We start from the raw sequence: 24920 nt of genomic DNA, 5'->3' as shown, positions 1-24920 counted from the left end.
AACCCCCTTCCCCTCCCCCATTTCTGATGAAGGGTCTAGGCCCGAAACGTCAGCCTTCCTGCTCCTATGATGCTGCTTGGCCTGCTGTGTTCATCCAGCTCTACACCTTGTTACCACATAGGTAGGTCCAGCCTTGACTTATTTGCAGCACTCTCACCTCAGTCCACAAGCTTTGGGGGTTCAGGTCATACTTGTTACCAGCTCAGTTACAAATCAGTAATTTTTTTTGCCTTTTTAAGCAAAAATGCTGGAGAAATTCAAAATCCTGCTTAGTTACTAAAAGAACGAAACACCAAGATTCCATGGTTTTGATATTTTTTAAACTGTGCAAGAGTTTGCACATTCTCCCCGTGTCTGCGTGGGTTTCCTCCAGGTACTCCGGTTTCCTCCCACAGTCCAAAGATGTGTAGGCTAGGTGGATTGGCCATGCTAAATTGCCCATAGTGTCCACGGATGTGGAGATTAGGTGGGTTATAGAGGGATGGGTCGGTGTGGACTTGTTGGGCCAAAGGGCCTGTTTCCACATTGTAGGGATTCTATGATCTATGATCTAAGAGTCAAATAACGCAAACACTAATTACCAGTCAATGCAGTAACTGGTATTGGAGCTGGAGCTGGAGGAACACAGCAGGTCAGGCAGCATCAGAGGAGCAGGAAAGCTGATGTTTCAGGTCGGGACACTTTTGTCTCTGGTTGCTAAAGTAGTTGAGTTGCAAAATTGCACGCTATCAGTTTCCACGATCATAATGCAAATCAGTTCGTTATCACTATTGTTTAAGCATCTAGTTTGTAATTCCCTGTGGAGCTTGGCCAATTTGTAGGTCAGGTGGCTCCTGCAGCCATTTCAAAGCTCAATTTCCTGGCTCATCTGAAAGGTGTTTTCTTCCAAACAAAAGCCTAAAATAGTAAATCAGCCTTGAGAATTAGAGATTAGTTCATATAATAACATATTTTGCAGTTGTAAGGTCTATCTCAGTTCTATCTGCTATTTATGAATTGGCTCAGCAATCTAGTCAGCATTTGGGTCATCAAATTCAGTTACAAACTCTTTCACAATCAAAAACAGAAATTGCTGGAAAAACTCAGCATGTCTGGCAGCATCTGTGGAGAAAAAGCAGAGTCAACATTTCAAGTCCAGTGACCCATCTTCAGAACGCTTTCACAATTCTGTCTTTCTCAAGCATTTCAGCTCCCCTTCTTCTTGAATGTATTGTGGCTTTGTTCAATCACCCTATGATCTGCGTACGTTATGATCTGCCTGTACTGCATGCAAAATAAAACTTTTCACTGTACTTAGGTACATGTGACAATAATAAATCAAAAAGAAAATAGCCTGATTTCTGCCGTTACAGCAGCACAAAACCAGAGCTCCACACATACAATGTCACCAAAACAGCACACTTGCAGAATCCCAGTTGGCTAGTGTGGGTTGGTAACGTTATTGTCAAGAAACAGAAACCGCTTCAGCAATTGCACATTTACTTATTTCCAGCAGCTGGATTGTTCTTACTCAGCATTGCCTGTACTGCACCATTGGACTCATCAACGGCTGGCTGCTGCTAAGCTCTGCCCCTCTACAATTTCAACCAGAGGTTTCAGTTTCAGTTCCAGCCTTTGTTTTCTTAGCAACTAGGAGAGTCAGTTTTCCCTTATCAATTGAGATCTGTTTCAAAAATTATAGGCATTTCTCACAGATTCCATCACACACACGCGAAACTCATGCTCAGGACAATGCTTCAGTGCAATACTGAAGATGTGCTGGGCTGGCGGAGAAATATTTTGAATAACACTACCTTCCCTGGGTGAACATGGGCAATCTTGTAGTACCATTCAAAGCAGATCAGGGGATCACTCCCCTGGGCCCTGTCAATATTCATCTTTCTATCAATATCACTAAGAACACGATCATGCCTCGTTACTATTTGCGGTATTTTGCCGTATACGGGCTCGCAGTCACTACATTTCCCTACATTTAATACACTTCACTGGCTGCAAACTGTTTTTGTGACATCTGGAAATTTTCAGAGGTACAGCACACAAGATCCTTTTCCTTCTTAAATGTTGCATTCCAGTGTCCAAAACAATAAGGAATGCCCAAAACAATAATGTTTAAAAAATGCCAACAGCATTCCATTCAGTTACAAATTCTACTTCTTCTAAGGCATTTTCATACTACAGAAGTGCAGCCAGTTCTAGATTTAGATTTCTCTGGGAATGCACTCCTAAACACAGTATAACGAATTGGACGAGCAGCAATATATCAGATTACAAATCCAATAGTGGATTACTGCCTTCTGTTCTTGGAAAATAAACATTGGGAAGTTTGCTTCCTGGAGACAACCAAGATCACACCATTTTGCCAACGTCAAGTTATAGCCAAGTATCCTCACAACCTTATTGGAACTCACAAACTTAAAATGGGTCGAAATCATTATAAATAACTTGAACTAATGCTCCCTCTAAACTGCATTGTTGTGCAGCAACACAGAAGTTACTGCATTTGTCAACCGTTCTAAGTTACAATTTAATTAAAAAAAGATCTTGCAATCAATCCTGGTATATTACCTTTTTGAATTTTAAACATTAAAGTTTCAACTTAGTCAACCATCATTAATCATATCAGTCAACAGATACAAAGTAATGTTCAAAATTCTGCAAATTGGTTTTGCAGTCAAATAAAAGTGCGCATCTGATGCAAGTATCATGGAAATTCCAGTCCAGGGTGTACACAATTACAAATTACACCAAGTTAATTTTTAACCCTTTACTTAAAACTTTACATTTGAAACAAATTGTTAAAGAATAAATCCTTTCTGCTTGCAAATTACATGAATATAGGATTGACGTGGATTATTTGATACAATAACACTTTGTGCATTAGGAAATATATCTGTGGCTCACATTGCAACAGAGCCAAAATAACTTCGGCTCTGTGTTTCAGTGTTACAGTACAGTCTTCACTGTAGGGATCAGCAGACTGTGGAAATGTAAAAGGCAGAAAGGCAGTGATGGTAATCACTCGAATGACAGGATAAATAGTTAAGACAGTTGATCCATTTGTTACACGTTACTTTCTTGAGGGGAGTGTGAAAGTGGAGGGGGCGGATGGGAGGGAGGGGTTGATAGGAGGGAGGGGGGAGGGAAGGGAGATCCAATGGGAGTTTATAATGCAAATTGGACTCGAGCTGGCGCTCTGAAAAACAAGCTCCTGCTAAATTATTTCAGTCAATGCACACCATCTACAGCAGCACTGCAGCAACTTACCAAGGCTTCTTCAACAGCAACTTTCAAATCAGCAACCACTAATACCGAGAAGAAAGGGAGTAGACACATGGGAATACCACCTTCAGCAAGTTCCACGTTGCACACCATGTCTTGAAACACATCACTGTTCCTTTAGCGTGGCCGGGTAGAAATACTGGAATACCTTCCCACCTGCACTTTCACAGTACCTTCACAACCACTGTTCAAGCTGGGTCATCAACAACTCCTCAAAAGCAATAAATGCAATGATAGCTACGCCTTGCAAATGAAAATTTGAGATTATATTTTTGGTTAAAAAGAAAACCTTGCACTGGTATAGCACTTTTCATTATCACCAAACCTCTCAACATAATTTATAGCTAATGTAAGATGTACTTTTGAAATGGTGTCACTGGTGTAAGGTATGAAATGCAGGAGTCAATTTTCACACAAAATGCCAAAAAAAGGTAATGTGATCATCACCAGTTAACCAGTTTTATGATGTTGACTAAGGAATAAACTTGACATCAGCGATAATTCACCTGCTTTTCTTCAATACAACATCATGGGATCTTGTATCCGCATCAGAGGTGGCAGGCATGGCCTTAGTTTAAATGGTTCCCTATCAGTGTCACGCTGGAGTGTCAGCCCCAGCTTTTGAGCTCAAGTCTGGAATGGGACCCGAACCCTTCGGATTCAGAGACAACTGCAAGTGTGTGCAGACTAGCAACATTGAAATTTGACCCAAAATAAAAATACACTCAGTCCTTGTTATCCGTGAGAAATGGAGAATAGACTGCTTGCAGATTTTAAAAAAAACACGTGGATACCATTCTTGCAAATCTCTCCTGTGTACTACTAAGGGCCAAGTGACAGCTTTACTGGGGGAAAAAGAAATGAGTGATTTTTGATTAGTGAGGATTTACCTCAAAGTGGATCACCATGCAAAAGCGTCACTCCATTCACATTCCTACATCAGTCTCCCCCTGCACTGCCCCTCCGCCACCCCCGGGAAGGATGAACCACCAGAGGACTCCTGTAAACATGAAGTGGACCTTTACATTGTTGTCATGTAAATTAAATGTTCTGATAAACTCCATTCAGAAATTTACTACAGAGTATTGTTTCTTTTTTAAGGTTTTTTTTAAGATTTAGTTTAAGGTTTAGCACGGTATAGGTGCCACATTTTGAATCAGTATTAATATCAAAAGCAGAAGTTATTACAACAGGTGCTGGTTCTAGTAGCAAGTTATGAAACCTACATAGCAATAACTCAGGTCAAAAATCCTGTCTCAATAACAAAACTGTGGCAAGAATGAACAATGCAGCAACACACAGGTTTCTCATTATCTTCCTTCTATGCTGCAAGGATCTGATGGAGTCTTTTGGCCCATCGTGTCCACACCAGTCAGCAAAGATCTGACCACACAAATCCTATTTTCCAGCTCTTTGTCCATAGCCCTGAAGGCTATGGCAAAGCAAGTTAATACTTAAACACTGTTTAAATATTACAAATGTTTCAGACTCAGGGCAGTGTGCTCTATGAGTCAAGAAAACTTTTTAACTCTCCTCCAAGCCTCCTAAATCTTACCTTAAATCTATGCCCCCTGTTTATTGGCCCCGCCATTCATAGGAAGAAGTGCCTTTCTATGTACTCTTCATAACCTTATTATACCTCTCTCAGGTCCCGCCTCAACTTTCACTCCTCCAAGACAAACAACCCAAGACTATCCAATCTTTCATCATAGTTCAACCCAGCCAGAATTTTGGTAAATCTCCTTTGCACCCTCTCGAGTGCAAACATACCCTTCTACAACGTGATGACCCGAACAGCACACAGTACTCCGAGTGTGGCCTAGCCAAGGGTTTTACTGTTCCAGCATCTCTTCGTTGCTGTTATTTTCTATGCCTCATTAATGAAGACAAGTGTCTCATCTGCCCTCCTAACCAACTTATCAATCTGCCTGCTACCTTCACAGGTCTGTGGATAAGCACAAAGACATTCTGATCTGCAGTACTTTCCAACGTCTTGCCATTCAGTGTAACTCCTTAACTTGTTAGCGTTCCTCAAGTACACTACACCTCAATTTTCACAGATGAATTCCATTTGCTGCCGCTTTGACTAGCCTGTTGTTATCCTCCTGCAGTCCATGGCTATCCGCCTCACTATTTACCACTCGACCAACTTGCACATCATCTGGAAACTTCTTGACCATACCTCCTACATTTAAGGCTGAAATCATCAATGTACATGACAATCAAAAAGGTCCCCAGCGTTGAAGCCTACAGAACCCCACTGTAAACAGATATCTAATCACAGAAACACCTTTCTACCAATACCCTCTGTTTCCTGCCTCTCAGCCAATTTTAGATCTAACGCACCACTTTGCCTTGAATCTCAATGGGCTCTTACTTTCTTGATCCATTTGCCTTATCAAAAATCTTGTTAAGGCAGACTTCATCAACTGCATTCTGATGAAGAAGGGTCCCAACCCAAAACATCAACTTTCCTGTTCCTCTGATGCTGCCTGGCCTGCTGTGTTCCTCCAGCTTCTCACTGTGTTACCTGTGACTACAGCATTGGCAGTTCTTACTATCTCTTAATCCAGACTGTCTTTTTAATGTGAACCAATCCTCAACCAATTTTAAAACATTAACCCCAATACACAATGAGTAATAAGCTTTTGTACAGTCCCTTTTCAAATGACTTCTGGAATTGCAAACACTCTCCATCTACTGGTATTCTTTTATGAACTCTGCTTCCTGCTTCCTCAAAGATCTCTAGTAAATTTGTCAAACATGACTTCCTTTTCACAAAACCATGTTGACTCTGTTCGACTGTGTTAAGCTTTTCAAAACTCCTTGTTACTTCTTACTTTGTAATGGACTCTCGCACTTACCAAACAGATATTAGACTAATTGGCCTATAGTTTCCTGCTTTTAGTCTCCCTGCTTGAACAGGGGCATCACATAGTTTTCTAAACCCTATAACATCCTCCAGAATTCAGTAAGTTCTGAAATATTATTACCAATGCCTCCACTAGGCCTGTATTTAATTCAAAGGAAGTGGCTGCAGACAATCAGGTCCTGGTGACTTGTTTGTCTTCAGAACTTTGTATCCATTGAGCTGCATGAGATAAACTGTTACAAGACCTTTCCTCCCATTAGCACCTTGCAGTCCTCACCAAAATGAGACTGGCTTGCCTGTAATTTCCTGGTCTTTCACTACTCTATGTACCTTCCTCACTTTTTAAATAATGGGACAATACTACCAGCCCTCCAGTTCTCTGGCAACTCATCTGTGGCCAGTAATGATTTGAAAATTACTGCCAGGACCCCAATACCTGCTCCCTTGCCTCCCTTAAAGGTCCCGGATACATTTTATTTCCGTCTTCTAATTAAAACAACCACTACCTCCCCTGTTTCTATGTTAATTTCTTCTAACATCCCAGTGTTCCAACCCGACATTTATACTTCTGTTACCCTTTCCCATTGCGAAGACCGATACAAAGGATTCAATAAAAATTGTGCCCGTGTCTTCCAAGCCTACAGCAGGTAACCTCTATGGTTCCTAATCATTCTCTTGGTCTTTAGAAACTTAAAAATAAAACTCTTTGGTGTTCCTTTATTCTATTTGCCGATGCTTTCTCATGCAATCTCTTATTTGAATTTCTCTTTTAAGGTCCCCCGGCACTTTTTATACTTCTCCAGGATTCAGCTCTCAGTACCTGCCACAAGCTTCTCTTTTATTCTTAATCCTAGTCTATATGTCACTTGACATTCAGTGTTTTCCAGTCTTGGTCCTATCCTTTGTCTCTGCAGGAACATGTTTGCCTTGAATTTTCCCCTTGAATGCCTCACACTCCTCTGACACAGTTTTATCTGCCAGTAGCTGCTCCAAGTCCACTTTAGCCAAATTATATCTCAGTAAAATTAGCCTTAGCAGTTTACAACATCAATCCCTGACCCATCCACATCCTCTTCCATAACTATGTCTGAGTTGTGGTCACTATCTCCAAAACGTTCCTCCTTCTGATGTGCCTCCCACCAGCCTGGGACAATTTCTAAGCATTTAAAGTCCAGAACTGCCTCCTTCCTCGTTGAGCTTTCTATGCATTGGCTAAAAAAGTTCTCCTCAATGCAAATTAAGAATTTTGACCCTTCTTTATCTTGCACACTAAAATTATTCCAGCTAATATTTGGGTAATTAAAATTCCTTATCACTGCCTTATTACTATTACAATTCTGAAATTTGATTACATATTTGATCATCTCCCTCCCAGATTGTTAGGGGCCTATGGTACACGCCTAGTGTGTTTGCCCTCTCTGCATTTTTTTTTACTTCTACCCATTTGCACACTTTGGATGATCCTTCCAAGCAGTATCGCTTCTCACTGCTTAATCAATATTGCAATCTTCCTCCTCTTCTATCCCCCTGTCTATCTTATCTGAAAACCAGGGGTCACAGTCTGAGGATTCAGGGTAGACCATTTAGGACAGAGATGAGGAGATATTTCTTCACCCAAAGAGTGGTGAGCCTGTGAAATTCATTACCACAGGAAGTAGTTGATGCCAAAACATTGAATGTATTCAAGAGGCGGATAGATATAGCACACGTGGTGAATGGAATCAAAGGTTATGGGGAGAAAGCAGGATTAGGCTGGACGATGTTGTTGACTTGCTTGCCGAGCTGACTTGTTTTCATTTAGACACTTTGTCACCATGCTAGGTAACATCATCAGTGAGGCCTCCGACGAAGTGATGTTATTCTACTCCGCTTGGAATTTATACTGTCTGGTCCGTTATGGTGAGTAGTGCCATTTCTGGTACTGTTCTGTATGGGTTTGTATATGGGGTCCAATTCTATTTGTTTGTTGATTGCATTATTGGTTCAGAACCATGCCTCTAGGAATTCCTGTGCATTTCTATGTTTGGCTTGGGTTACTATGGTTACGTTGTCCCTGTTAAACTGATGGCCTTCACTGTCCGAGTGTACGATATTAAGGAAGGTTCTTTGTGTCATTTTGCTGCTAGCTGATGTTCATGTATTCAGATGGCTAGTTTCCTTCCTGTCTGTCCGATGTAATGTCTGTGGCAGTCCTTGCGTGGTATTTTGTAAGCTGAAGAAGGGTCCCGACCTGAAACGTCAGCTTTCCTGTTCCTCTGATGCTGCCAGCCTGCTGTATTCCTCCGGCTCACACCATGTTATCTCTGACTCCAGCATCAGCTATCTCATTTTGTAAACTACGTTGGTTCTGCATGTCGTGGTCAACTTCCACAGCAACCACCCCAATGTCCACAAACAAAGCTGTGTTAGGACACTATTTAAATGGGCCACCACTCATAGCAACACTCCAGCAGAACTACGCAGGAAAGAGGAAGAGCACCTACACAAAATCTTCGCTATGAACAGATATCCCCACAACTTCATCCGCAGGTGCCTACTAGACAGACAATACCAAAAGGACACAGTACACCCAGCACACCGACCACACTGCCCTACATCAAGAACATATCAGAACGGACAATGAGATTCCTAAGACCACTAGGAATCGTGGTAGCACACAAGTCCACAGCCACGCTATGACAAACACTCAAGGATTAAAGACCCCATTCCCACAGCATGCAGAACCAACGTAGTTTACAAAATGCCATGCAATGACTGCCACAAGCATAACATCAGGACAGACAGGAAGGAAACTAGCCGTCAGAATGCACGAACATCACCTAGCAGCAAAACGACACGACGAACTCTCCTGACTACTGGTACACTCGAACAATGAAGGCCAGTTTAACTGGGACATCGTGGCCCAAGCCAAACAAAGACATGCAAGGGGATTCCTAGAGGCATGATTCTCAACCCCTAATGCAATCAACAAACAGAGAATTGGACCCCACATACAAACCCATACAGAACAAAACTAGAAATGACACTACTCACAGTAATGGACCGGACAGTATAAATTCCAAGTGAAGTAGAACAATGTTGCTTCATCAGAGGGCTCACTGATGAGGTTGCTTAGCACAGCGATGAAACATCTGAACGAAAATAAGCCAGCTCGGGGAGCAAGTCAACAACCTCACCCACAACCCGAGCTACAAATCTTTGCTAAAACCTTAGAGTTGGACGATCAGCCATGATTGCGATGACTGGTGGAGCAGGCTTGAAGGGCCAAATAACCTACTCCTGCTCCGATCTTCTATGTTTCTATGTTATAACCAGGAATCTTGAGGTGTCAATTCTATCCTTCAATCAAGTCCTAGTCATAGCTATGATAACATACTTGCCTGTGTCCTCCCCTTGTCTATGCTATTCCTCAGGCTCCTTGTGTTAAAGTATATTCGATTTAGCCTTTCTGAACGCACTTCTTTTGTATCCAGCCTACATTTGTCTCCCTTCCAGACAGACTTACCTGTGTTTTAACTTCTACTCCCACCTTAGCTCAATGTTCAAATAGCAGATTTTCCAATGATATTAAAATATTTTACAAAGAGAGTTTTTATTCAAGAGATTTTCTGTGGTTTACACATGATCTAATGAAATTTCATCAAAACACTTTCTGAAATGCAACAGAAATAAACTATTCAGAACCTCCACTTTATTTCATTAATCAAATTAATTCATGGGTGATCTGTACCTCAACTCTATTTAACTTGTCTTTTGTGCATAGCTGTTGATATATTTAACTCATACAAGTTTATTCAATTGCAGTCCTAACAATTTCAATTAACGCAGCATTCATCATAATTCAGGGCAAATGTGTTTCAGACTTTCACTACTGATGCTGAAAAAATGTATTTCAATAATTTCACTAACTGGTCTAACTCTAATTGTATCATATTGTATTCAAATTAAGTACTTATGCATACGTGCTAAGATTGGAAATAAGGCAGAAAAAAATTCATCAAAATGCTGGTGCATGATTTTTGAAGTTTTATATTGCTGCTTGGTTAAATGCATTTGGAGTTGGATTCTTGACACAGGAGTAGTTCCCCCTCCCCTATCTAATGCAATGTCAAAATGACCCTCTTGTACATTTATTTTGGTGGCAGCGGTGGTGGTTGGGTGGGGGTAAATGATGAAAGAGGGTTGTAGTGGGGAATGGAAGAAGGCGGTGCATTAATCTCATGTGACTGAAATACAAAAATCACACTGGAATTTGTCACTTTAAGCGTCTACAAATTTTGAAGAAAATTAGCTCTTTTCTCTGTCAATTTGTTCCATTTCTGCTTTAATAAATTTTCACTTCCTGTTTTTAGCCAAGCGCCAGCTACAGTCCTGGCATTAAAATTCCATTTGTTACTTTTAATATACAGGATACTGCAGTGTGGGTTACTGGCCTCAATCATGAAATTCTCATAAATCACTAAGATGCTTGTGCATTGTGGCTTCCTCACAAAATAACACATATGGTAGGAATATGAAAAGGGCATACTGCCCATTGCTCAGTAATACTGAACTACCAGTGAAGCATCTCAATACATTTATAACCAAAACATACTGTTCCCAGAACTAATCTTTTATCATTTCATTCACATACTAAAACAGGTTTCAGTCTATGTTTTCCACATACTTGTGGAAAATATTAACTACTTTAGGGAGGTCGTTAACAACTTCTTATAAGCAGATTGCAAAGACCTAACTGTAACTGACTGAAACATGTGGAAAACTAGAAATGTCAACATAACTTTCATAAACTACTGATTAAGGGGAATTTGTGGTAATGACCATAATGTACTCAAATAAGTTCAAAAAAACAAACGTTCAAGACTGCAGTCTTCAGCACCAAAGAAATCACATTTTTCTAATACTATTTTATTGCATCTGATCTTCACAATGTCCTACTTATCAAGATTATAAACTTCACCTGAGGACAAAGGATACTTCTGGAATGGCTTCTCTAACTATGAAGAAAATGCATGAAAATACATGCTGCTATGATTTTGATGAACTGGGCCTAAGTATAGAATATAAAGTTCACTACTGCAAGTTCTGCTGTGATTTCATTGTGTCAGAACTGAACTTAAGCACATCTAAGTCAGTGTAAAATAATAATGGTTTGAGGAGTTCTGTGCAATACTAAGTTGAACAGCAAGACACCAGTGAAATTAAATACTAACTGAGGAGTAAAGCATTCAACCCTGAGGCAGAAGTGACAAAGATATATTCAAGTGGTAAAGTAACTAGTAGCTTAGTGCTTTTTTGGGGAAGGAGAGGACTGGTAGTGGGAGTTAGGGAAAAAGGTAGGAAAAGAATTAAAGCTTTTGAAAAACTTATGAAAAGGATATGCACCTAGACAGGAAGGGCGTCTACCTGTTATTGTAAATCAAAGACATTTGTTAGCGTGATGTGATTTGATTTGAAGATTCCAGGAGTTGCTGAGTAAAGGAACGGAATGGGCATCCATTTGGGTCGGAAGAGAAGACAGAAAGTTGTGCAGGAACGCCAAAATTACATCATCATACAACAGACATTCAGGACATCTCATTATTGGCAATAAAAACAATACAGGAGGCAACCACCAAACCAGAAAAGAATAACAGTCGGCCGCTCAGCCCCTTGAATCTGTTCTGCCATGCAATTATATGTTATCCGTATTTCTCCAGTGACCTTTCTCAGTTCCATGTTCCTAAAACGTAACAAAAAATTTATCAATTTATTTTGGGCAAGTCCTTTAGGGGTGTGTTGCAGACTTCCACTGTCCTTTGTGTGAAAGGTCCTGGACAGTCCAGTTTCAATTTTAAGGTTACATTCCCTTTTTCTGAACTGCCCTAATACTACAAATCTACCTCATCAAATTCTTTAATCAATTAGAAGGGTAAAGGGTGATCTATCATGAAAGAAGTATAAGTTTCATCTAGGCATCCAATCCTCTTAGTTTAACCCTTCCAACCAAGCACTGGTCTGGTGAATCTGTGATGCACAGCTTGGAAAATCAATGGATCATTCCCAAGGGATAGTGCCCAGAAGTGAACAAAACCAGGGCTTTGCAGAACTGAAACAAAACTTCCTCCCCTTTGTATTTCCACCCCATTTATAAAAATGCAACATTCTATTAGCCTTGATTACTCATGCATCCAAACTTCTTTGTTGCTCTAGTTTGCAGTTGTTAACATTGAGAATATTTCCACTTGTCCTTTTTGGCTTTCTAGTAGATTTGTTCAATACTTCACCCATACTGAACATTACAGAATAGTTACAGAATACAGAAGAATGTTCAAACCAGTATTCTTGCCAACTGTCTGAGGGGACAGCTTGGAAAGTTTCTCTTTTTCGGTTTGCAGAGGTCCTGGTAGAAGTTAGGGGTGTGGAACAGTTTCTCCTGAAAGAACAAGATAGTCCAGAACTGTTTTGAAATAAGTTCTCTCAAAAGAAGGGTTTTAGTTTGAACGTTCCAGACCAGAAGTGTTTGACTAGAACCCTGAAGGGATTATTTGAAATTAAGGACATCTTAAATTCAGGCTGTATGACTAATCAAAGAAGATGCTACCAAACTTCTCCAGATTGGCAACTGAAAGAAACAGACAAGTTAAACCTATAGATGTGAGAGGGAAGCAAACCCTCTCTAACGTTTGAGTACTGTAACATGGCGGTGTTGGGACAGATGGGATTGTATTTTACCAAGTTTCAAAATCTTTCGAATTGTGTTATAGGTTATTAGTTTGGTTTATTCTATTTTGCCTTCTTTCCTTTATGCAATAAACTTTTGTTTATTGTTAAAACTAAATCTGCAGTATTACATGCTTGTGCTTGAATGAAGACCACCTTGTTTAAAACAAAAACTAGATTTCAGTCTGGAATCTGACTGGTCTAGTAATAACATCAGCTGGGATCATAACATTCCAGATCCTACCACCTTCATGGAGTTAAAAGGCTTCTTTGAGAGTCGCCTTTGATGCTTTTGCCGATCGCTTTAAACCAGTGTTCTCCCTATCAACACTGTCCAAAACTCCTGATTTTGAGCACCCTTATTAAAGGTTGCCTGAACCTTTGATTCGCTAAGGAGAGTAATCCCATGCTTTGCACATCAATCTATATAACCAAAGTCTTTCACAAAACAACATGACTACTGTATCTGCACTAGGGTTTTGTGTTTTTATTCACATTTTCTTTTTGGAGCTCTTGCTATTTTCTTTGGGACTTTGCATTCTTGGAATCTTAGCTCGTTCACAGTACCAACACTATGTTTTGCATTTGTACAGTTCTTTTATTCAATTTTATAATCTCATTTCATTTGTTGTCCACGAATGTATAATTGCAGCAGCAGAATTCATGCCCTTTAGGAATACGCAGAGTTTTGTAATGTAACAAATAATAGTTTAATCTTTTATACCTTTTCTCTGCAGTTTTATCGTTTAACAGTTCAGGTCAGTCTACTATATGCCACTTCTGCCTCAACCCTTCAAAGTCAGTGATGATTAAATTTAAACCCTTGATTCACGACTTGCACTTCTCCTTCATAAATATATTGAATTCAATCAAGTTAGCTAGATAATCCTCTACAGTTGATTGTTGACCAATTGTGAACAACAGCACTGTAAATACAGAACAGTTGGCACTAGGAAATAGGAACGAAAGTGTTTGAGAGAATAAAGTTCATTGCAGCCGCATAAAAGCACAGACACCAGCTCACCAGAGCACAGCTCCGACAGGGTACTTCAGAATTTGGTGAGTACGCAAATTCAGTGCATTCAGGAAAGAAGTGCACTTCTGAATTTTTTTTAGCAGAACCACAATTACTACATAAACAGGTGTGAGACACAGCAGAACATTATAGCTTAAAGTCCTGAGGTATTAGTTAAGTAATCAAATATTGACTATACATTAAGGAATTTTCCTCCCTCTAAACTGAGATAGTTGTTTATACTAGAACCAAAAGAGACGAAAGTATTATATTTATAGATTCAATCATTTAACATGGTGGCAGATACACATTCCCCTCCCCTCACTTGTCAGCATTCCACAGGAACCGTTATCCCCAGGACACCCTGGTTCAATCTTTTCCCGCTCCCATCTCCTCCCTTAAAGCCTTATGGCACCTTCCCACACAATCATAGAAGGTGTAACATCTGCCTGTTAACTTCCTCTCTCCTCACTATTCCAGGCCCCAGATACACCTGTCAGATGAAGCAGTGATTTACTTGCACATCATTCAATCTGGTCTACTGTAATCGCTGCTCACAATGTGGTCTCCTCTACATTGGGCAAGACAAAATGCAGACTGGGCGACCACTTTACACAGCACTTAGGTTCTGTCCATCAAAATGACCCCAAGCTTCCTGTTACCTGCCACTTCAACTCACCACTATGTTCCCGAGCCAACATTTGCCTCGGGCCTGCTGCAGTGCTCCAGCAAGGATCAGCACAAGCTGATTTCCCACATGGGGACCCTGTAGTCTTCAGGGTTCAATACCAATCATTTCAGAGCCAGAGCACCACCTACCTTCTCTTTTACCAATCACCAGACCTCAGGCTCTGTCATGACATGAGATGCTTTCAGCACAGCCAGTTCATTGTCATCTACTTATGGTCCCCATTTGTAATTCTTCTTTCTCCTGGCTCACCATTATCAGTTCCTTTGTCTGCCCAGCTTTCTTTCTCTCCCTCTGGGCTCCGACTCCACCTTTTGCTAGATTCTTTACCCACTCCCACCCACCAGCTTCAACATATATACTACCTTCTCCTGGTTGCCATCAGTTCGGAAGTAGGGTCACCGGACCCAAAATGTTAACTCTGCTTTCTCTCCACAGATGCTGCCAGACCAGCTGAGAGTTTCTCCAGCTATTTCGGTTTTGTTTTAGCCTTCGTTTGTACGCAGTGCTTTGTTTTATGAAAGTTACATGCAAACAGTTGGCAGTCACAATTCTCATGCTAAGTAGAGATAACAAGGTGCAGAACTGCATGAACACAGCAGGCCAAGCAGCATCAGAGGAGCAGGAAAGCTGACGTTTCGGGTATGGACCCTTCTTTAGGGATCTTTCTTTAGAAACCTTCTTTTCTAAAGAAGCGTCCAGACCCGAAACGTCAGCTTTCCTGCTCCTCTGATGCTGCTTGGCTTGCTGTGTTCATCCAGCTCTACATCTTGTTGTCTCAGATTCTCCAGCATTGGCAGTTCCTACTATCTCTCTCATGGTAAGTACTTCAGGTTTGTGGTCAGAGACAACTGGGGCAACTATGAGAAGCCAGAAGGTAGCAATGGAGAACCCTCATGCCTTGCAATGGTGCAACACATCTGAGGCTCTTGTTGCTGTGTTGGTAAGTGCGAGGATTGCACACAGGATGGGAAAACTGAAAGCCCCATTGAGATTGGAACCAGGTAGATCTTGTTGACTATGAGATCCTTCATTGGCGTTGCTAACCTAGGCAACCAGATATAAACAGGAGATTCAGAATCTCCTCAATCAGGGGTTGACTCCGAGTTGGCTGGTCTATAGCCAGTGTACTGTGTACATTAAATAAATGGTGACTTGGTGACGGGATACCGGCCTCGATGCAGTTATTTCTTCCATGATACAAGAAGCCATTCAAGTTGGAGTTGCAGGAAGAAATGTAAGTAGTAGGAGACAGATTATAAGTGAAGAAGTGATGAGGTAGGGTGGGGTGGCAGGGCAAGAGAAGAGCGAGAGCAATATTCGCTATTGCCAAAAGTGAGAGCTCCAAAGGCTGTGCTCAACCTGCCTGGTGACAGGGTTAAGAACATCACTTCAATCTGCAGAAGAAATTGGACTGGAAGGACACCAATCTGCATGAATAGGTCTAGGGTAGGGATATCAGCTAAGGACCAAATTAAATAATAGAGCCACAAGTTGTACTAAAAAAGATCAAACACTCAGTAAACCATTTGTTTTCCTTGTTCAACCTGTTCTTTGATCTGAAAAGCATATAGATACTTTAAGATTGTTTGATTGATTGATTTTATTATCACATGTACTGAAATACAGTGAATAAGCTTGTTTCTGAGCAGTACAGGCAGATCACAGCAAGCAAAGGATGTACAGATGAAAAAGACTTAGAGGCATACAGGTTACCTTATTTGAGGCTAGAGCCCATTCAACAGTCTGATAATGGTGGGAAAGAAGCTGTTCCTGAACCTGCTTGTGCGTGTGTTCAGGATTCTGTATCTTCTGTCTGATGGAAGAGGTTGTGGGAGGTTATTTACCAGGGTGCATCTTTGATGATGTTGGCCACCTTTCTATGGCAGCGAGCCATGTAAATGGAGTCCATGGACGGAAAGTTGGCTTCTGTGATGGTTTGGGCTGTGCACACCATTTTATGTCGCTTTTTATGGTCCTGATCCAGGGTGTTGTTTATCATCACTCCGAGGAACTTGACACTCTCGACCCTCTCCACCTCTGTTCTGTTGATGTAGATAGGGGTATGTTCTCCTCCTTTCTTTCTGAAGTCAGTGATCAGTTCTTCAGTTTTGCTGACGTTGAGAGACAGATTGTTTTCATTGCACCATGTCACCGAACCCTCTATCTCCCTTCTGTATTTTGACTTGTCGTTGTTAGATATCTGACCCACTACGGTGGTGTCGCCAGTGAACTTGTAGATGTCGTTCATCCGGAATTTGGCAACACAGTCGTAGGTGTACAGTAGGGGGCTGAGGCTGCATCCTTGGGAGGGATCCAGTGTTGAGTGTTTTGTGGAGAAGGCACAGTTACCTATCCTCACTGATTGCAGCCAGTGGGTCAGGAAGCTGAGGATCCGGTTGCAGAGGGCAGAGCCGAGACCAAGGTCACGCAGTTTTAAACTTTTGCTTTTAAACTTGCTTTTAAACTTTTTTTTGATATGAATCATATGAATCTCATATCAATAATTTAAAGCCTTTGTGAAGACAACAGTACACACCATGTCATTATTATGAAAACTCAAGGAGACCACCTATTGTTTTCCCATTTTCAACTCTGACCTTATTCGATAAATGTACCCTGCTCCTTGAATAGCAATTACTTTAGGTCTGTTTACCAGCCTCTCAGGAGATGCTGCCATTATTTCATATTTAACGCTTTCAATCTCTATTTTACACTTTAAATATATGAATCATGAAATTAAGCTTTTTTTTTACAACAACGGCCTGAAGATGAAAACACTGCGAAAAGGCAGGACAGTGGGAATAAGCAAGTTGCTGCTGCAGACAGCCTGCATGAACAGCATCCTCTGCAAGCACTCTACTCTTCTAGGCTGGAAGTGAGCAAGATTAAAAATATCTGAGAGGAAAGAGAAGTGTCAGAAATCATGGAACCAATATAAAAAGAAAATAGAACTGAGAGTCAATGTTCCCTGTAAGTTGCACAGCCACTGGTACACCGATCAGTGCATAGACCCTTTATCTTCCACTTCTGAAATGCTACTGCACAAGGTCCACAGAAGTCCTGTGCGGTGGGAAAAAAATTAGCAGGAAAGTTGCTGAGGGTGCATGAAGATAATTTCACCCATCAAAAGATAATCAAAGCAAAAAGCAGAACAAAAAATATTCACGTAATCTCTTTAACATAATAAAACATTCCACGGCATTTCACACAAGCAGTATGAAACAAAAGCTGACACCCAGCCACACTGGGTGACATGAGATCAGATGATCAAAGGCTAGGTCAAAGGTAGGTTTCAAGAAGTGATCTGAAGAAGGAAAATGAGGCAGAGATATCTAGGGAAGGAATTTCAGAGCTTAGGGCTGTGGCAACTGAAGAGCGGAGCAACTAAAATTAGGAAAGCACATGATGCCAGAATTAGAAGATCAGAAATCACACAACACCAGGTTAGAGTCCAACAGGTTTATTTGAAAACACAAGCTTTTGGAGCACAGCCCCTTCGTCACGTGAAGTGAGAAAGAAGAACACAGAACACGGAGTTTATAAGTAAAAGATCAAAGGGTCACATAACTGATGAAGATGTATTAAACATCCCTAGGATGCTGTTAAATCTTTAATCAGTTAGAAGATTTTAATTGATTGATCACGCTCCAAAAGCTTGTGTTTTCAAATAAACCTGTTGGACTGTAACCTGGTGTCATGTGATTTCTGACCCTGTCCACCCCAGTCCGACGCCAGCACCTCCACATCAGAATTAGAAGACAGCAGATATCTTTGGAACAGGAGGAGATTTGAGGAATTTGGAAGGCCAAGGGTCATGGTGGAATATGAAAATGAAGATGTAAATTTGAAAGTCACCACATTTTTTGATCAGGAGTTACTGTGGGTCAGCCAGCAGAAGAATATAAATTGGTGCTAATTAAGACACGGTCAGAGTTTTAGATTACTTCTGGAGGGCAGAATGTGGGAGGCCAGCCAGGATATACTGAATAGCCAGGTAACAAAATGTATGAATGAGGGCTTTTAGCAGCAGTGCAGCCAAGACAGGACTGTGTTCAGCAAATGTTCCAGACAGAAAAAGGCAATTATACCAAAGCCCAGAGTAGACCACAAGATTAAAAATGATAAGGTGGTGAACAGACTGATCTCGTCTCAGGTTGTTGCCAGGGAGTGATATGAAGTTGAGAGCTAGAGAATAGAATTGGAAAGCAATGGCATTAGACTTGCCAATTTAGGAAGAATGTCAAGACCATGTATATTTGATAAAATTGTCCAAGAATTTTTAGTTTTAGTTCTGAGATACTAGGGCTGTTTCCAGATGTGAAGGTTCAAAGATAATCTTGTTTGTATTCAATATGATACAGCAAAGGGAAATGTTACAAGTCAGTTTATATAACTACAGTGTGCAAATCATTATTTGCGCTTAGTGTCCAAGTCTATGTTTTTAGTCATAACTGCCACTTTGGCTCAGCTGTCTTATCTGACATTTTACTCAGCAAATGGAATAGCGAGTGTTAACTAGCAGCTAAGTATTAAATAGCAGGTGACCACCACCTGGTACATCTGTATCGTGTTGCCTGTATTTCACCTGACACCAATCTTCTCACCCTCATTGATGTCATTCATTAACCCCCATGACATTCACACTTCCTGACTACTAAAAAGGGCCTCAAATTTCTCAAGTGCAATCTAATTAAATACAATCAATCCAGAAAATGAGTAAATTAGTAAAGCGAGTCAGGGCAAAGTGCTAGTGTGGGGAAAAAAAGTCACAGGAGCAATGATTGCACAGTGAATGCTAACTTATGGGGCGATTTTCTTTAATGTAGAATCGCAGAAATAGATAGGGGATGGTGTGAAAGACACAAACAAATCTCTCCCTGCAGTTTGATAATTAGGCATCAACAGCAACTTGTATAGCATGTGTAATATCATAAAACCTCCCAAGGTGCTTCACAGAAGCAATATAAAACAAAATGCAACATCCAACCACGTGAAATACTTTGGCAAATGACCAAAAGCTTAGTCAAAGAGCAAGTAGGTTTTGAGGCGTTACTTAAGGGAAGAAAGCACAATAGAGAGAAATGCAATCCCAATGCTGTGGGCCCAGATTCCAAAAAACAGCCCCACAACACTTTTGAAAAATTAGAGGTGAATATAACAGATATATACATACTCTCATGTACTCGTGTGTGGATTCATTTTCTGTCTCTTACATTTCATCAGCTCAATGTAACCCAGAATTGCCAACTTTATTTGAAGACATTTTGGGGAACTTGTCACAATACTATTTGGCATCAAGACAACAACTGCATGGTCTCCTGCGGTTCAGTGCTTTTGCTTCTGGTTTCGCTTCAGGACCATTTTTTTTGAAAAGCATTTTTGTTTACGGGATGTGAACAATACTGGCAAGGCCAGATTTCTGCAGAATGGAGTGATTTGCCACCTACTGGAACTGCAGCAGTCCATGTGATTTAGCTACAGCAACAGCGTTGTTAAGGAGCGAGCTCCAAGATTTTAATCCAGTGAAGGAGCAGCGATATCATAGAATAGAATCCTTACAGTGTGGAATCACACCATTCGGCCCATCAAATCTACACCAACCCCCCCCCCACAAAGAGCATCCCACCCAGACCACTCCACCCTAGTGATGGCAATAATGTTAAATGTCAAGCAGAAATGAGTTAGATGGTTATTGCATAGCAATTCTAAGGAGCTAATTTTATTTGCCATTTGTCAGCCCAATCTTGAATGTTGTCTAGTTCTTGCTGCAGTTGAACAAGGACTTCTTCAGTATGAGAAGTTGCTAACAGTGCTGAACATTCATCAGCAAACACTTTTGGCCCTGTAATTGACAGAAGGTCAGTGGTGAAGTATCTGAAGATGGTTGACCTGAGACCTGTAATAACCATTTTAAAGAATAATCCCAAGGTCTAATATCGCAGAGTTCAAAATATTCTTCCTTGCTTGGCTCTTCCAGGGAGAGCCTTATGACTTAAGTTTCCCTGTACAGCATGTGGTCACCAGTTGAAATGGTCTTTCATTGAACATGGCCCTTTTAATGCTATTTTCACAGCACTGCTTGCACTTACTATATTGTTGCTGCTCCTGGCCCTACATCATTCTCTTGATCAAACTGTGCTCTAATACCTGCTGTCAGAGCTATGCACACTTTACATTGTATTCACTGACGTGCCTATCCAGAGGTGCATACCTCTATCCACATTCTTCCTGTGTAATAAACAAGCATTTTGAAATTCTCCTCTTCTAGAATCTTGCTTGAATCTGTCCCCAATTCCCAGTTGTTGTTGATACCCAGGTCTAGATCATCATTAGTGTTGCCAGGCATCATGATTCTCGTTCTAGATGTACCAATATTACATTCTTTATTCAACATGATTTAATCTACCTGCAAGACCATCAGAGCAGAAGTAGGCCATTTAGCTGCTTCATCTTTAAATGAGATCATGGCTGATCAGACAGTCATCAACTCCACTTTTCTGACTTATCCCCATCACATCTAATTCCCTTAATGATTAGAAATCTGTGTCTCTCAGCTTTTAATACCATCTATGGTAAAGAATTCTACAGATTTATCACCCTAAGAAAAAAAATCCTCAACACCTGTCTTAAATAGGCAACTCTTTACTCAGATTATGGACTCTGGTCCTAGATTCTCCCACAAATGGAAATGAGCTCTTCACATTGACCCTGTCAAGCCCCTTAAGAATCTCATCTTTCACTAAATTCTCCTCTCATTCTTCGAAACTCCAATGAGTTCAATCCCAATCTATTGAACCTCTCCACATAAGAAAATCCTTCTGTAGCTGGAATCAGCCTCAAACACCCATATATCTTTCGCTAAATAAAAGGTGCCCAAAACTGTTCACAGTATTTCAGCTGTGGGCAAATGAATGGCTTGTATAAATGTTTCCCCATTTTTACACTCCAATCCCTCTGAAATAGAGGACAACAGTCATTACCTAGGATTCTAGCTTTTTGTGATTTACAAACTAAGACCCCAAATTACACTGTACTGCAGCTTTCTGCAGTCTTTCCCCAGACAAATGATATTCAGTTCTTCCGTTCTTCCTGTCAAAGTACAAAACTCACACTATATTCCATCTGCCAACAAGTAGAATAGCTTTTAGTACATTTAAAATATCCATAAAATCTCTTCCATCAGAGAACTCTGTATGAAGTCAAAGGCTCATCACCTCAAGCTCATCATCATGGCTGGTGACCTACGCAGGCAGGTTACACCCCTCAAAAACAGACCCATCTACAAACTTCTGCAGACCTATAACTGATGGCAAGACCAGAGAAACATAGGAATAGTAGTAGGCCATTCAGCCCCTCGAGACTGTTCCACTATTCAATGAGATCATGGATAATTTGTGGCCCAGCACCATATACCTGCCTTTGGCCCATATCCCTTAATACACTGGCTTAACAAACACAAATCTATCTCAGATTTAAAACTAATAAGTGATCCTGCGTCCACTGTCTTTTGTGGAAAAGCATTCCAAAGATCTCCCACCTTTCATGTATAAATAGAACTAAATCTCACTAAATCTAGAGTGGAGGGCCTCTCATGGAAAATACAAAAAATAAAATTCTGACAACTACTATTTTTAGGACTATGAAAGTGAGTTTGTTTTTGAAACAAGAAAAGCTTTGGAATGAGCTGCGGTATCATTCAATTTAGTAGAATGCTCCGAAAAATGGCCAAGCTTGAAATATTTTAGCAAGGAAAGATTCCACTTTAAACAAAGCAAGGACTACTGCAGGGGTACAAAAGCAAACCATTGCAGATACTGAAAATCTGAAGTAAAAACAGAACATGCTGGAAATATTTCACAAGTCAGACAACATCTGAGGAACAATATACAGTTAATGTTTCAGGTCTATGACCTTTCAACAGAATTGGGAAGAGCTGGAGATGCACCATGATTTACACAAGCAAGAGTGGGAACAACAATAAAAGGCACTGTCTCTTATAGGGCGGAAAATAGGAGAAGTCAATTGACAAAAAAGGACTGATCATGCAAGGCTAAAGCAAATGCTAAGAGGAAAATAACACAATAGCTCTTTTCAATAGCACAAACCTGGCTGATGTTATAATGAAGCTGACAATGCCTTTTTTTCCTCTAAATTATTTTGTGCAAAAGGTCGCAATTTGAAAATGCACATCTGAGTTCCTCAATGGTCCATACGAATTTATGAAATTAGGAGCAGCTGGTTGGCACTCAGCCCCTTCTCCACCATTCATTACAATCACGACTGATCTGATTACGTTCCCATCCCCACCGATAACTTTTCACATCCCCCCCCCACCGGCCTGGTTTTATCTATCCTATCATTAGATATTCCAAGTTTCTGCTTCCATCACCTTTTGGAGAAGAGTTCCCAAAAAAACCAAAATTCTTATTTCAATCTTAAATGGGTAGTTCAGTTTTAAATAGCGACCCTGTTATGCAGGTTAGCAGATAAGAAAGAGTCAATCTATGAACTAGGCTGAAGCTCTGCCCACTGATATACAATAGCTACTGGTTGGTAAAGCACTGGGAAACCAGGCATTTGGAGATAGTCATCTGATGGAGTCACGCTTCTCTACTTCATTAGTAATAGTTAACATGCCTAAAAAATCCGGTTAACCAAACCAAGAGACTTTTCTGCTGAGACTTATTCATAATCCATCCTCCACTGAAAACTGCCAAACAGCCTCTTAGATTAGCAGAGGTAGGATGGGTGGCATCATTCTTTCCCAACCGCAAGTGACTGGTACCCAATTATCACGTTACAATAAAGGATATATATTCACCCTGTCATCTAGACTCAAAACATTAGCTTGCTCTCTTGCCATGGATGCTGCCTGACCCGCTGTGATCTCCAGCATTTATAGTTTACATGATCCCTTTGGATCTTATATACTTCAATCTAGTCGCCACTTACTCTCCTAAGCTCCAATAGATACAACTTAGTGAGTCCACCCCTTCTTCATAAAGCAACATGTAAATTCCACATCTCAGTCTAGTAAAGCATCTCTGAGCTGCTTCCAATGCAGTTACATCCTTCCTTAAATAAGGAGACCAATGCTATGACAAAACTCCAGATGTATTCGCACCACTGCACTGTACAACTGAAATATAACTTTCACATTCAATTGTCATATTAAGCAATAACACTTTATTCACTTTCCTAATTTCTTGCTCTACCTGCATTGCAACCTTTTGTGGTTCATGCACCAGGACACCGAGATCCCTCTGCCCATTTAGATAATGTGCTTTTTTTTAAAAAACAAATTGTTATTGCTATACTGGACAATTTCAGCTTTTCCCACATTATACAGCAAAAATTTTATTAACCGGCACCTATGGGATCAGGAGCGTGCTGGTTGATCAAGAGGTCCACATAATCAACATAAAAAAACACACTAAGCAAAAGAAACATAATGCAGGGGCTATACATATCACTGTCATATTTTGTTTACAGCGTAAATCAATCAAATAACACAACTTTGCCTTAAATAAAACATAACAGCAGAGAGTCTTCTCATTCACACCCTCAATTGATTACTCAGACATCACGGAGATCACAATCATACAGTAAACTTCCAGTATTTCAGGAAAATAATTTTTGCCGGTTTATCATGAGTGCCAGTTCATAACATGCTGTTAAAACAATGTTTGCTGTATTCCATTTGCCAGCTCTTTTCCCAATCATTTCATTTATCCTTATCTCTTTACTATTTTTTTGTCATCAGCAAATTTAGCAACTAATCCTTCCATTCCTTCATCCAAGCCATTGATATGGATTGTAAGTATTTCAGGCCTCAGCACTGACCTCTGCAGTAGACTACTCATTGCACGTTCTTAACCAGAAGACAACCCAGTCTCTCCAGCAAGTCTTCTATTCAAGCCAATGTTACATTTTCTACCATGAACCTGATGTTCAGCAATAACCTGACATCTTATCAAATGCCCCCTGGAAATGCACACAGTACATCTAGTGGTCCTCCTTTAGCCACAGAGCACATTATTACTCCAAAGAATTTCAATAAACTGGTCCAACACAAAACTATGTTGATTCTTTTTGATTACTTTGAATTTTTTGAAGTATCCTGTCTTATTATATTCAATAATACCTTACGACTGTTGCAATGATGCAGAAGCAGGAGTTACTTGAAAAAAAAAACTACAAATTTCAATGCAGAGATAGTAGGAACTGCAGATGGTGGAGAATCTGAGATAACAAGGTGTAGAGCTGGATGAACACAGCAGGCCAAGCAGCATCATAGGAGCAGGAAGGCTGACATTTCGGGCCTAGACCCTTCATCAGAAATGGGGGAGGGGAAGGGGGTT

This window comes from Rhincodon typus, chromosome 4 (genome assembly GCF_021869965.1).
Source record: "Rhincodon typus isolate 14 chromosome 4, sRhiTyp1.1, whole genome shotgun sequence".
NCBI lineage: Eukaryota > Metazoa > Chordata > Chondrichthyes > Orectolobiformes > Rhincodontidae > Rhincodon > Rhincodon typus.
This window is presented reverse-complemented; position numbering follows the sequence as displayed.